Source organism: Gobio gobio (genome assembly GCF_949357685.1).
Source record: "Gobio gobio genome assembly, chromosome: 3".
Lineage (NCBI taxonomy): Eukaryota > Metazoa > Chordata > Actinopteri > Cypriniformes > Gobionidae > Gobio > Gobio gobio.
Window position 1 is genome coordinate 34018858 of NC_137099.1, and position 12214 is coordinate 34031071.

General features: G+C 37.6%; 1 protein-coding gene across 4 annotated transcripts in view; it reads left to right on the plus strand.

Annotated features, from left to right (window-relative positions):
• Window positions 1-12214, plus strand: part of raph1b (Ras association (RalGDS/AF-6) and pleckstrin homology domains 1b) — a 62317-nt gene that overhangs the window by 21921 nt on the left and 28182 nt on the right. The window lies entirely within an intron of this gene.

A 12214-nucleotide genomic window follows, 5' to 3' on the forward strand; every position in this document is an offset into this window, starting at 1 on the left:
ACTACAGATATATTTAGAAATACCCTCTCCAGTTGTTCTCTGTTCCCTAGTCTGTGAAGAAATTACGTTTTTTTTGCGCTTTAATACATAAAAAATGGTCATAATGTAGAAATAAAATGCCATTTTTACCCTGATTTTAGCCCTGATTTGAACGCTCCGTTTTGAAAGGAGCATGGCTGCTGTGAGACACGCCCACTGCTATGATTGGCTAATGTCTTTACATATGAAATAAGAATCAAATATGAAACTCTCTCAGATACTTTTTTCTATGTTTTTACTGTTACAGCTTTTGAGATGAACTAATCATGAAAAGTATTAATCGTGAAAATAGCTTGCTCTATTAATGCACTATACATACTCTATAAGAATAAGCCATCTAAAATGCTTTGAATAATCATACAAATGCGATATGGTGATTTAAATGATCTTTTTTTTTTTTTTTTTTTGAGGAGTACCATTCCAGCACGTGCACTTCAGATGATCAATGCAATCATATTTCTAATCACAAGAAAGCATGTGAAATTCACTATTCCCAAAGTGTAAATGGTTAGTTCATCCCTAAAAATGTAATTCTGCATTTACTCTCATGTTGGTTTCGCGCATCACACAAGCTTTTGAATGTCTGTGTTTACTACAGTATACGCCATTGTAAATCTGTTCATCATATAAAGCCATCTTTGTCTCTTCAGAAGACTTGGATTTGGATTAGACCACTCGATTGATTATTTATATGATGCCTTTATGACTTTTCTTTGGCTCTTTTACGTTTTAGAGGAATGGACTTTAAATGGAGGGACAGAAATCTCTCAGGTTTCATAAAAAAAAAGGAAGTGAGCGAAAATCTTATAGGTTTGAAACGAAATGTGGGTGAGTAGATGACAGAATTGACATTTTTGGGTGAATGATACCTGATAAATATAGTAAGTCTTTATTATATTAAATATAAACTCTATATTGCGAATCACATAATTTACATCAACAATACATATTGTCACATTTTTATATTGCGATATCGATGTATCGTTACACCCCTAGATATGATCTAAGCATTCTTAGCATTTGGATCCTTTGGAAGGTAATGTTGTTTTTAGTCCAGTGATCCTGTATCTCTCTTCTCTCTATCTCCATAACACTCCAGTTTGAGAGGTTCCAAATGTGTATGAGCATTGTTGTTAGAATCTGTTTCTATCAACTGTCAATAGCAAAGTTCCCTACATTATTACAGGAAAACGTCAAGTGATTACTCAGCCGCTGCACTGGACAGGGCTCCACAATAAGGACTGCCCATTGGCCTGCGACCAGCGTGAACAATGCTCGGGACAGTGTCCGGATTGGGCCAGTGTTAACAAAATGTATCATTTGCATATGTGTTTTTAAGCCATGTCAATTTAAATATTTAAGCGCATTTCGGTACTTTTGTGCTGTGTGAAAAGTTTTCTGTGCACAAACATCTGAAGAGCGCGAGAAAGCGAGACTGGGATAGCTGCAGGTCAGAGTAATGGGCATGCCGAAAGATGAATTGCTACAACAGAAACTAACACCTACCCCACACCCTGACAGACAACTTTTGTGACCAATAATAAAGACCTTTCTCCATGTCCCTACCTTTCAGCTTGCCCCAACCTTTCCTCATGCCCATTACTCCAACCTGCAGACACCCACACGTGCAGAAAGCCACCTCTCAGACAACATGCAAATACTTTTGCATATTTTTGCACTTGAACGGACAAATTCACTCATAATTATGGTCTTGGCGAGTATCCTATACTAAACATAGTCGGTTGTGTCTTAAGTTAACATAAACAGTTTAGAAAGAAAACATGTATCAGTTTATTGGATCTGTACATTGTCTTTACATAAGTTACAGCAGCCTAATATTCCTGCTGCCAATTGTGTTTTCAATGTTAATCAAACAACAAAAGACAAATAAATCACTCACTGTTCAGACTGAATAACTTGTGTAACTTTAATAAGGTTTAATCTATGGTTTAATTTATACAGTTTACATTTGATTACTTTATTCAATTTCTGTAGCCTACCTGAAAAACCTGAAAAGCACTATTTTATTTGTATCTGTTGCTATTAAATGAAAGATAAAATTCATAGAGCCAGCAATATAACAAACAGCGAAAGTAACACGAGCTTGTACAATACATTTTAACATGCATGATATAACTGAAGTAAATATTTTTGCTAAATTAATTAAGCCAAATGTGATTCATATTGTTTTGGTTTCTCTACACCATATTTTTAAAAAATTACAAATGCAATGAAAATACAGGCATCGGTACTCTGTATCGGCAAGTATCAAAAATTAAAGTATCGTTATCGATTCTGAAAAAAATGGTATCGGTGCATCCCTAATTCTCGCACACCAAGCAATCACGTTTGAGCTTTAAGTAAGTAAGATTAGTAAATTAACTAAGATTTGACCATTAAGATGGAGACAGACAGTCCACCAGTTCTGTGTTATTCCCTTTAAAATCTGCATGAAACAGAAGTCGCGGTATTCTTTTCTTTATTGTGATGTCTATTTATCCGAATGAAACCACTTCTCGAACATGTTTTCCCATTAGCAATTAATCATTGTGTGAGTAAGGTTGTCACTGTATCAAAATTTCCTTAGTCGACTCAGTAACTCAGTTTTCACTTTCTTACACAAGTACATTTGTGTATACAACACCTGACCTTCTGAAATGCACTAAACAACAATCTACTTTGTTTTGGAAAGCTTAAAATATGTTAATTCAAAATGAATTATGAGGTTATTCCTTTAAAAATAATAAATGTCTTAAAGTCTCAGTTCTCTGTACCAATTTTCTGTTGGTTATCACGATTTATCATTGTAGTTTCCAATTCAATCACACTTTTAAATATGGTTATCAATCCAGAAACTTTGCCGTGTTCTCGCTGAATTCTGCATGTTCTTGAAAACTGTAGTTATAATAATAAAAAAAGCTGTATGTTAAAAAAATGTATCTGTTATTTACATTGTACACCTTTGTAGGTTATAATGAAAGGATTTGTGAGTGTGCGGCTCATGATGAACAAAACAAAAGCATTCTCAATGGTAAGCTGCTTCTGGCTAACTTACTGACTAGCACCTCTGTTAGGCCATTGTATTCATGTGCTCAACAGATACAGTATGATTGAATATACCCAGTACTCTGCTCTAATGCTGGTATTACCAGTACCGGTAGTACCATCAACAGTTTTTTTTTTTTTTTCTAACTGGTACCAGTAGAACTTGTATGTTTGACAAAACCCTACGTGTATGTGACAGATTGTGTGTGTGTCTTTCTGTGTACTATGGTAAATAAAGGGAGAATTATCCCTCAGGTTGCATTCTTCTCTCACTGTCCTCTATTTCACTCAGCTCTTAAGATGCTTGATTTTTCTGTCTTCCTTAGAGCTGATCTGTGTCCCACTGCACTATACAGGAATGCTGTCATATGCCATCATCCCTCAGAGACTGTCTGGCATCACACACACACAGAGAGAGAGACAAGCGTCTAATGTTTTAATTGAAGACACTTTTTTTGACCTTCACAATTGCTCAGCGCATGTGATATGATGCTATTTCTGTCTCGGGTGTGTGGTGCGTTCAGCTGTTTGCTTTAGATGATGAGAGATGATGGATTTTAAAGTGTCTTCAGCTCCAGATGCTTAATTTGCCACTCTACTGAAGTTAATAATTATTCATTCTAGTTTCTAATTTTTATTAACACTTTTTTTTTTTTTTCAGACTGATTTGTTTTGTTAAACATATTACATTTTCTTAATAGACATGCTACCAATGTATCTTGAATCCATATTTTTGTAGATTTTGTTTTTTAATATTTGAATATAATTGTTAAATATAATATAATGGACTTGTGAAGGAGTTGCGATGCATAGTTATATTCAAAAACATGCATGGTTTTTCATGCCCCAAATTCTGATATGATTGAAATGTGCCTTTTTTTTCTTCACATGCCCTCACAGAGCCAATTCTTCACCTTCCGTAATGCATGACAAGAGCTGAAGAATAGAGGTGGAAAAGCAGAGCTAAAAATACCCACTGCACTCTACCCACCCAAATTTTAACCTCTTTTAATGAAACATCCATTCATTGCTGCCCATGCAGATTACAATCAGACATTTGTTTGGCAGTACAGTAACATATTCTTTAAATGTCTCAATGTGACATGTTCAAAGGTCACAGGTAGGGTTTTGGTCACTTATAATGACTGATGTGCTCTTAACCTATTTACAAGAATGTTGTGGTTGAACAGCTGTTACTAATAGTTAGGAAAATGAAGTGGGTCAGTAAAAAGCCTTTATTTCTGTAGAGTTTGTTTTTGTTTGGGGGAAAAACTGATTTAGAGAGCTGAGAAATTAGGAAAAGGAATGGATTTAGGAGAGTCTTCTTTCTACTATTATTCATCTAATTAACTCGATATGGAATCAAATGTAATGTAAAGTCTTATGCTCTCAAAACATGTGACAGTGCTGAATGTGGATCATCAAGGCCCCGATATACTCACAGCAAAGTTGTTTTCCATTTTTCGCTTGGGATAGAAAGAAGTTAACAGTGGTATACTGTTAACAAACATTTGTTGCCGCCCACACTGCTGAGAGTGATGTTTTGACAAATATGTAAATATGTGCTGCATGCTTTCCTCTCAATAAAAAAGTAACAACACAAAAATAATAGCGGTGAAAAAACAGCAAGAAAGCATCTGGTCATAGCAATGTGGGCTGCAATTTGGCTCTACTGTCAAGTTATGTTTATTTATACAGCACTTTACATAATGATTGCTTTAAATCAAGCAGCTTTACAGTATTAAACCGACACTGTCACTTTTGATTAGAATTATAACTTTCTACTATAAAGCAAGTCTCCAGTGTGTTCATGTTTTTACTCATGTACATCTGACAGACTGAACAAAAGAAATGAACCGGAGATGATTTCCATGTCAAAGAAGACAGAGCCTCAGAGCACACCCACCTAGTATGTAATCGCTATGGACCAATGGTATACAAAGGTGTTTACCAGCCAGAGCAAAGTTTTTTTTAGGAAAGTTGCATTGGCAAGCTGTTTCGAACTCCAAACGAACTTCGTTTTGGCCTGATTTTATCCGAAATGACGTCAAACCAGTTTGTTCTTCAATTTCTCTTTAAGTACATTGTGGCATTGAATGTATATGGTAATATCTGACAACAGCTGATCCAGGATTATTGCATTGAATGTTCAATTTTTTTACAACGTTTTCATTCTCAGTGCATATATGTTTATTTATTTTTAGTACAACAGAAAAGATAGTGGGCAAAACCATAGTGTTTGTAGTTTCTATAAATGCACTAAAAATTATTCATATATATTACAGAGATATTATTTGAACAATCTGTAAATATTTAAAACATATTATTCAAAATAGCAAAATAGCACATTTCTTATAGTTATTTATTTTATTTTTGGGATATTAAGATCCAGAAATGCTGTTGAGGGTTGAAAGTGCTGTCATCTCAGTGAGTGTAGCACTGTTACTGCAGACATGAGGGAAGTGGTCATTTGGGTTCAGTCTGTCCTGACATCAGTCTGCTTTGCTGTTTTAACATCAGTGTGTATTCAAAGCCACTAGAAAGGACACACACACACATTTTCCCTTTATGCTCTAGTGTTAAGTTAATTCAGAAACTGGCATCTGCTGGAAAGTGATTTATTAGATTTGAATAGCTCTCAGAACCCTGTGTTGTGTGTTTTTTGCCATATGTCTTGTGTTTGGGTAAGGCTGAATAATAACATTAGCACACATGCCACTTTATTTGTGACCAAGCTCATGTTGCTATCCACACTTGTGCTTGTGTGTGTGTTTGTGCAAAAGGAGAGTGTGGCAGCTGTGGTGTTTCTTGCTGCTCTGCTGTGTGTGTGTGTGTGTGTGTGTGTGTGTGTGTGTGTGTGTGTGTGTGTGTGTGTGTGTGTGTGTGTGTGTGTGTGTGTGTGTGTGTGTGTGTGTGTGTGTGTGTGTGTGTGTGTGTGTGTGTGTGTGTGTGTGTGTGTGTGTGTGTGTGTGTGTGTGTGTGTGTGTGTGTGTGTGTGTGTGTGTGTGTGTGTGTGTGTGTGTGTGTGTGTGTGTGTGTGCGTGCGTGTGTGCGTGTGCGTGTGCGTGTGTGCGTGCATGCGTGCGTGCGTCTGTCTGTGCGTCTGTGTAAGAGTGAGATTGTGCACATGGAAAAGGGTGGTAGCCTGTTCACCCCTTTTCCTTTTCCTGTCCCCCTCCTTGGCCAGCCATGATGTCATATTCAGCCTCATGGAAGGAGTGTGTGTTTCAGTCAGAGAACAGCTGCTGGAGGGTGGTGTGAGAGCCTTGACAGAACAGCTCACGGGGGAAATGAAGAATTCTGCACATCCTGGACATTTCCTGTCTTTCCCTTGGTCTGAATGATCATTTTCACTTTTTTACACAAGTAGATTTGTGTATACAACACCTGATCTTCTGAAATGCACTAAACACAACAATCTACTTTGTTTTGGAAAGCTTAAAGGTCCCCTTCTTCGCGATTCCATTGTTCAAACTTTAGTTAGTGTGTAATGTTGCTGTTAGAGCATAAATAATACCTGTAAAATTATAAAGCTCAAAGTTCAATGCCAAGCGAGATATTTTTTTTAACAGAAGTTCCCTTTCAAAGCCTACAGCGAACGGCTGGCTTGGACTACATCCTGGTACTTCCTTCTTTAATTACGTCAGTAGAGCAGTAGAACAGACTAACCTCCGCCCACAACGAAACGCGAAAAGGGGGGCGCGGTCTTGTTGCTGTCCCACGTGGAGAAGCGGACGGTCGCGTGGAGAAAAGGAACTGTTGCGTTGAGTGTGTTTATCGCCATGTCATCGAGACGCTGTTATTTTCATCCAGGAGTCAAATCACCTTTGTTTGGCTTTCCCAGGGACGCTGTAGAGATTATTGAACGCATACATCTCTCCGTTAAGAGGCGTGACCTTTCCAACGTGCGCTAAGCTGCTGTCAAATTACAACACAGGAACCGCTTTCACGTGCGCTAAGCTGTGGTCGAATGACAGCACAGGAACCGCTTGCACAATCAGAACTCGTTACGTATTTCTGAAGGAGGGACTTCATAGCACAGGGAAATCACCAGCCGTTTTTAGGACGGTGAGAACAGCGGTATACAGATAAGTACATTGTGTGAAGAATACTGTGTTTTTTTACACGCGAAACATGAACACATGTTATATTGCACACTGTAAACACAATCAAAGCTTCAAAAAAACACGAAGAACGGGACCTTTAAAATATGTTAATTCAAAATGAATTATGAGATAATTCCTTTAAAAAACAATAAATGTCTTAAAATAACTGCATTTTTATACATGTTTGTATATCCCATCATACCATCACAAAGGTTGTGTGTGCGTGCGTGCGCGTGTGTGCGTGCATGTATGTGTATATATATTAATTTTAATTAATCAGTTGATTTTTTTATATATATATATATACACTGTATATATTTTGACTATGACTTCAAAGTAACAGTGAACTGACATGATGAGGAATCAATGCCAGTTTCAAATGTTTGCAAGTTCTACTCTCAATTAACATGTATAATTAGATAAGAGTCATAAAGTATCACCCTCTCACAAAACATATTTATTTAACATATTCTACTTTTTATTTATCATATTGTTGACTCCTGAATGCTAATTATGTCATAACAGCAGGCATTTTGATTTAAAATCTTCCACCTTTGTCACATTTAGAATATCCCAACATTTTTATTCATATATTATATAAGCTTTAAATGGCACAATTTGGTTTATTATAAAGATATACTTACGTTAAAAATCACCCTTCCAAAATATAAATGGCATTAATTTCATAGAATGACCCACAATTTTTTTTTTTTTGGTGGTGTGTAGTGGCAGATGAAATACGAAGAATGAATTTCATGTCTGTTTTGTACCATAACTATTGTGTGTGAGAGAGAGAGCTTAGCAGAGCTTAGTCTAAATCAGCAGCTGTTAAGCAACAGGGTGCCAGGATAACACACCTCTCTAATTTCCCTCTGCACTCTTTTATATCTCCACCTATTTTTTTATTTTTATTATTATTTTCTACGGTTTCATAATTCTGCAAAATCTCCTTTTGTCCCAAACACTCCCCTCTCATTCCCTCTCTCTCTTTTTATCTATCCTCTTTGTGCTTGACTGATTATGCAGAACGGTGGCCGTTTGCAGTAGAGTGACTGAAGGCGTCATTAGCATCCTGCTGATCTGAAAGCAGTGAGACAGAGCAGGAGGGATGAAATTATATATTTGCAAGACTCAGTCTACTGAATTAAGTACATTGAACCTTTGAGAACGAGTCTAACGGGCTCTGATTATATCATGTCACTGGACTTGCATATGCAAACCCTGGAAGATGCAGCTCTCCCTGGGGTGTCTAAAACCATCTCATAATAGTAATGGTTAAAACGTTCAGTTTAGTGTCTCCTGCCAATCTGAGATCTGTTAAAGTGGATGTCAGCAGGACTGTGTTGTTAGAAAACACCAGGACTCTGACAGTGTTTGTTTTTTGTTTGTGTGTTAGTACAGCTACCTTGATGGGGTTACGAAGTCAGGCTAATCTCAAGAATCCCTGGAGAACCGTTCTCACAGTCATTTTACTCAAGGTCTAAATGACATAACTACCTATAATAGCTCATTGCAATACCGCTCAACGTTGGTGTCAGTAAGGCTATGTTCACTCTACGTTTTTGCGTTTGACAGCCACATTTTATTACATTTTGTGGTGAGTCTCGAAATGTCCCTTTCAAAAAGCAACTTACAATAGCGTCTCGAATAATGAAACTAAAAAAAAAATCTTATAACTTTTGATACAACAAGAGTCCAAACGTATTTTTCGACCAGTGACTGGATCTAGAAGCTTTAGATGACACACAGCTCATATCTCCATCAGATCTCTTTGTCCAGTCTGGTGGTGTTCACACTGCGCAAGTTTTCCGGGAATGCAGTTGCTATTAATATAGTCCCCAGTATGTATACGTTTATAGACGGCTGTGTCTCATGTAACCTTGTTATCTGTACATGCTGTGACTATACACATCATAACATCTAAATAGGAAAATGTTGCCGTTATTTTGTCACTTATTGAGCAGTAGGCTAGCTGGAGCCATATACCTCCAGTCCTTGTGCTAAGCTAGGCTAGGGGGGTGGGTGCGTCAGACAGAGTTATAGCATATGCTTCCTTGGTGAGCATAAGTAACAAAAACAATTAATTGTTCTTAAACATTTGAACGGTAGTGTATATTTCGACTTTGGTTGGTGTAGTTTATTTCATGGCTCACTGGGATATGTAATTCTGATTTCTGATCAAAAAAAAATTCTATGTAAATGTTTTTTAACTTTGTGTTGAAGCTAAGATAAAGCTTGGTACATACATTCCAAACACACCCTTGTTGGATCAAAGATTGAAGGGGGTCATTATAGGGTTAAGGTGAGCTCCGAATCCCTGAGGGATCATCTCTGCTCTCCGGGGCCCCATAAGGCATGCGATGTGTGAGAAAGTGAAAAAGATGTTGAGAATGTTGTCTGTTAGGGTTTATACAGTCTAGAATTGTGTGTAATAATAAATATATAATATGTGGGTAACCCTTTATTTTACAATGTCCTTGTTACACTTGTTACTGTAGTAGGGCTGTAATCAACCAAAGAAAATCTTGGTCGACTGAAGTCCTGAAATTTTCGACTAAAAATCGACTAAAAATGACGTTAGGAAAAAAAACGTTAAATTAATTAGCTGCGCACTGTGCGCAGTACTTGGTAGCCTTGTTGTCTGCATAAATGAATTATAAATAAACATAAAAAACTAGTAGGCTATTTGCAGTATATTAAATAGTTTTTGAGCTGATTATTTTGCACTGAAATGAGTCTGACACGCGAGTCTGTCGGCTCTGACAGCGTTGCATCACGTGCACCTGCGCAATATCATAGCCTATGATTTCCCAAAATATAGTACTATTGTCAACTAGATATCATCACAAGAACTTTTGAGGAATATGCAACATAATTTAGACAATTGTTTTTGTCATATGTATTATAATAACTGACAGACAGTAAAATTGCAGCCGCTCTGTGCAGCTCGAACAGGAGCTGAGCTCAGCTTCACGGCTGAGACACGAATAGACTATTAACTTAAAGCTTTTACTCTTAAACACAAAAGGCACGTCCACTTTAATAAAAAATGAATATTTATTAAACAAGCCAGATCAAGAGCAGAAAAAACGCTCTCACAATTAAATAAATAATATAAGTTACAGAAAACTAGCCTTCTTCAATCTGTCTCTCTTCTCCAGTGGGTTGGGCTAATCCAAAAGTGAAAACAATGGGGGTGTTTTGAAGACAGTCTGTTACCTGTGAAACAGGGGTGCTCTGAAAACACCCCCATTAGCAATTAGTGCTTTCCACCTGATGAAATGAACGCGGCGCGGCAAAACTGATGAAATGAACGCGGCAAAACTGATGAAATGAACGCGGCAAAACGGACAGTACAGATCCACTTTTGCGGCACGACTGAAGCGTGGTGTTGTGAGGCTTCCCCTCATGTGTATGTTGATGGGCGTTCCTCAAGTTTACCGCTATGGGCGTGCGTTTGAGCCAGCGGGGAATGAAAAACAAAGGACGGGCGAGAGACTTCTCTTCGCCAGTTGGTTGGGCTAATCCAAAAGAAGTGAAAACAATGGGGGTGTTCTGAAGGCAGACTGATACCTGTGAAACAGGGATGCTCTGAAAACACCCCCATTAGCAATTAGTGCTTTCCACCTGATTAAATGAACGCGGCGCAGCAAAACTGATTAAATGAACGCGGCAAAAACTAATTAAATGAACGCTGCAAAAAAATCGACCAATCAAAATTTTGGTCGAGCCAGAACGTATCGACCAATAATCGACTAATCGACTGGGAGATTACAGCCCTATACTGTAGTAATAACTATAAATTGTGCATAATTACATGCAACTAGCCCTAAACCAAATCCCAATCCTATTATTATCACACAGTACTTAAATGCATAATTAGACTGTAACACAACACTTGTAATGTAACACAATTAACCATGTGTGTGTATATATTACATGTAATCGTGATTGTCTCTTGATAATGGTATCTCCTACTGATAGTGAAAGTGAATCTGTGTATCTGTCATAAATATGCGTCTTTGCATAGTTTGTGACTCATCCGGTAGTTGTTCAGTGAAGTTCATCGATTGTCCATTCACCCAACCCTGACTCAGCATGAAAAGCTTTGCTTACACACGTGCTGACTCAAGTGTTTTTGTTTGAGTCCCAGTTGTGACTGTACAGCAGTTACTTTACTGTCCACTAGAGGGCGGCCATCGCCTCACACCCTCACATCTCTGTTCTATTGAGGTCATTACTACTAACACACACCCAGCATTCCCTTGATAGTAGTGTTTATATCAAGCTAAAATATGATTTTATTGCACTGCATTGAAACCTTAATGCTGATCTCAAAGTCGAAATTAGCATGTTTTGTTGATCTGTGTGTGCTACTGTGTGCTTGATGCAGTGTAGTATCACTTGTAATACTTGTAAATAACACAGAAGTCATTTTAATACATTAGCCAGTAATCAACATAATTTTCATCAGAAAATACAGCAGGGGTTGTCATGGCAATGATGGGGGTAAAACCTGATAATGGGAGATCTAGAGAGGGTTGCTATAGCAACTATGCCAGTCTTTGAGACAGAGCTGAGGTTACCATAACAACCACATCACACCCTCTCAGAAGGCAACCTTGAAATAATGACTTACTTTACGCAGAGATTATCACTCAAAGTGCCAGAAAATATATGATAAGGGGGAAAATTGCATATTTTGTATATATATACATATATACAAAATATACAAAACAAAATATATATATATATATTATATATGTATGCCAGACAGATGTTCTAAGGGATTGCAGTGTCAAATGCAGATTGGAAGGTGTCATATCACAACCCTCATTTAAAAGAGAGATTTGAAGGTTGCCATGGTGATGTGAGAGCGAGAGAGAGAGAGAGAGAGAGAGAGAGAGAGAGAGAGAGAAAGAGAGAGAGAGATGAATATCATACACTGGGTTACATAAGTGGAAGCGAAATCAGTCATCATGACAACCTGTGATGTGCGTCATCCTTCAGTTCACACTTCAACT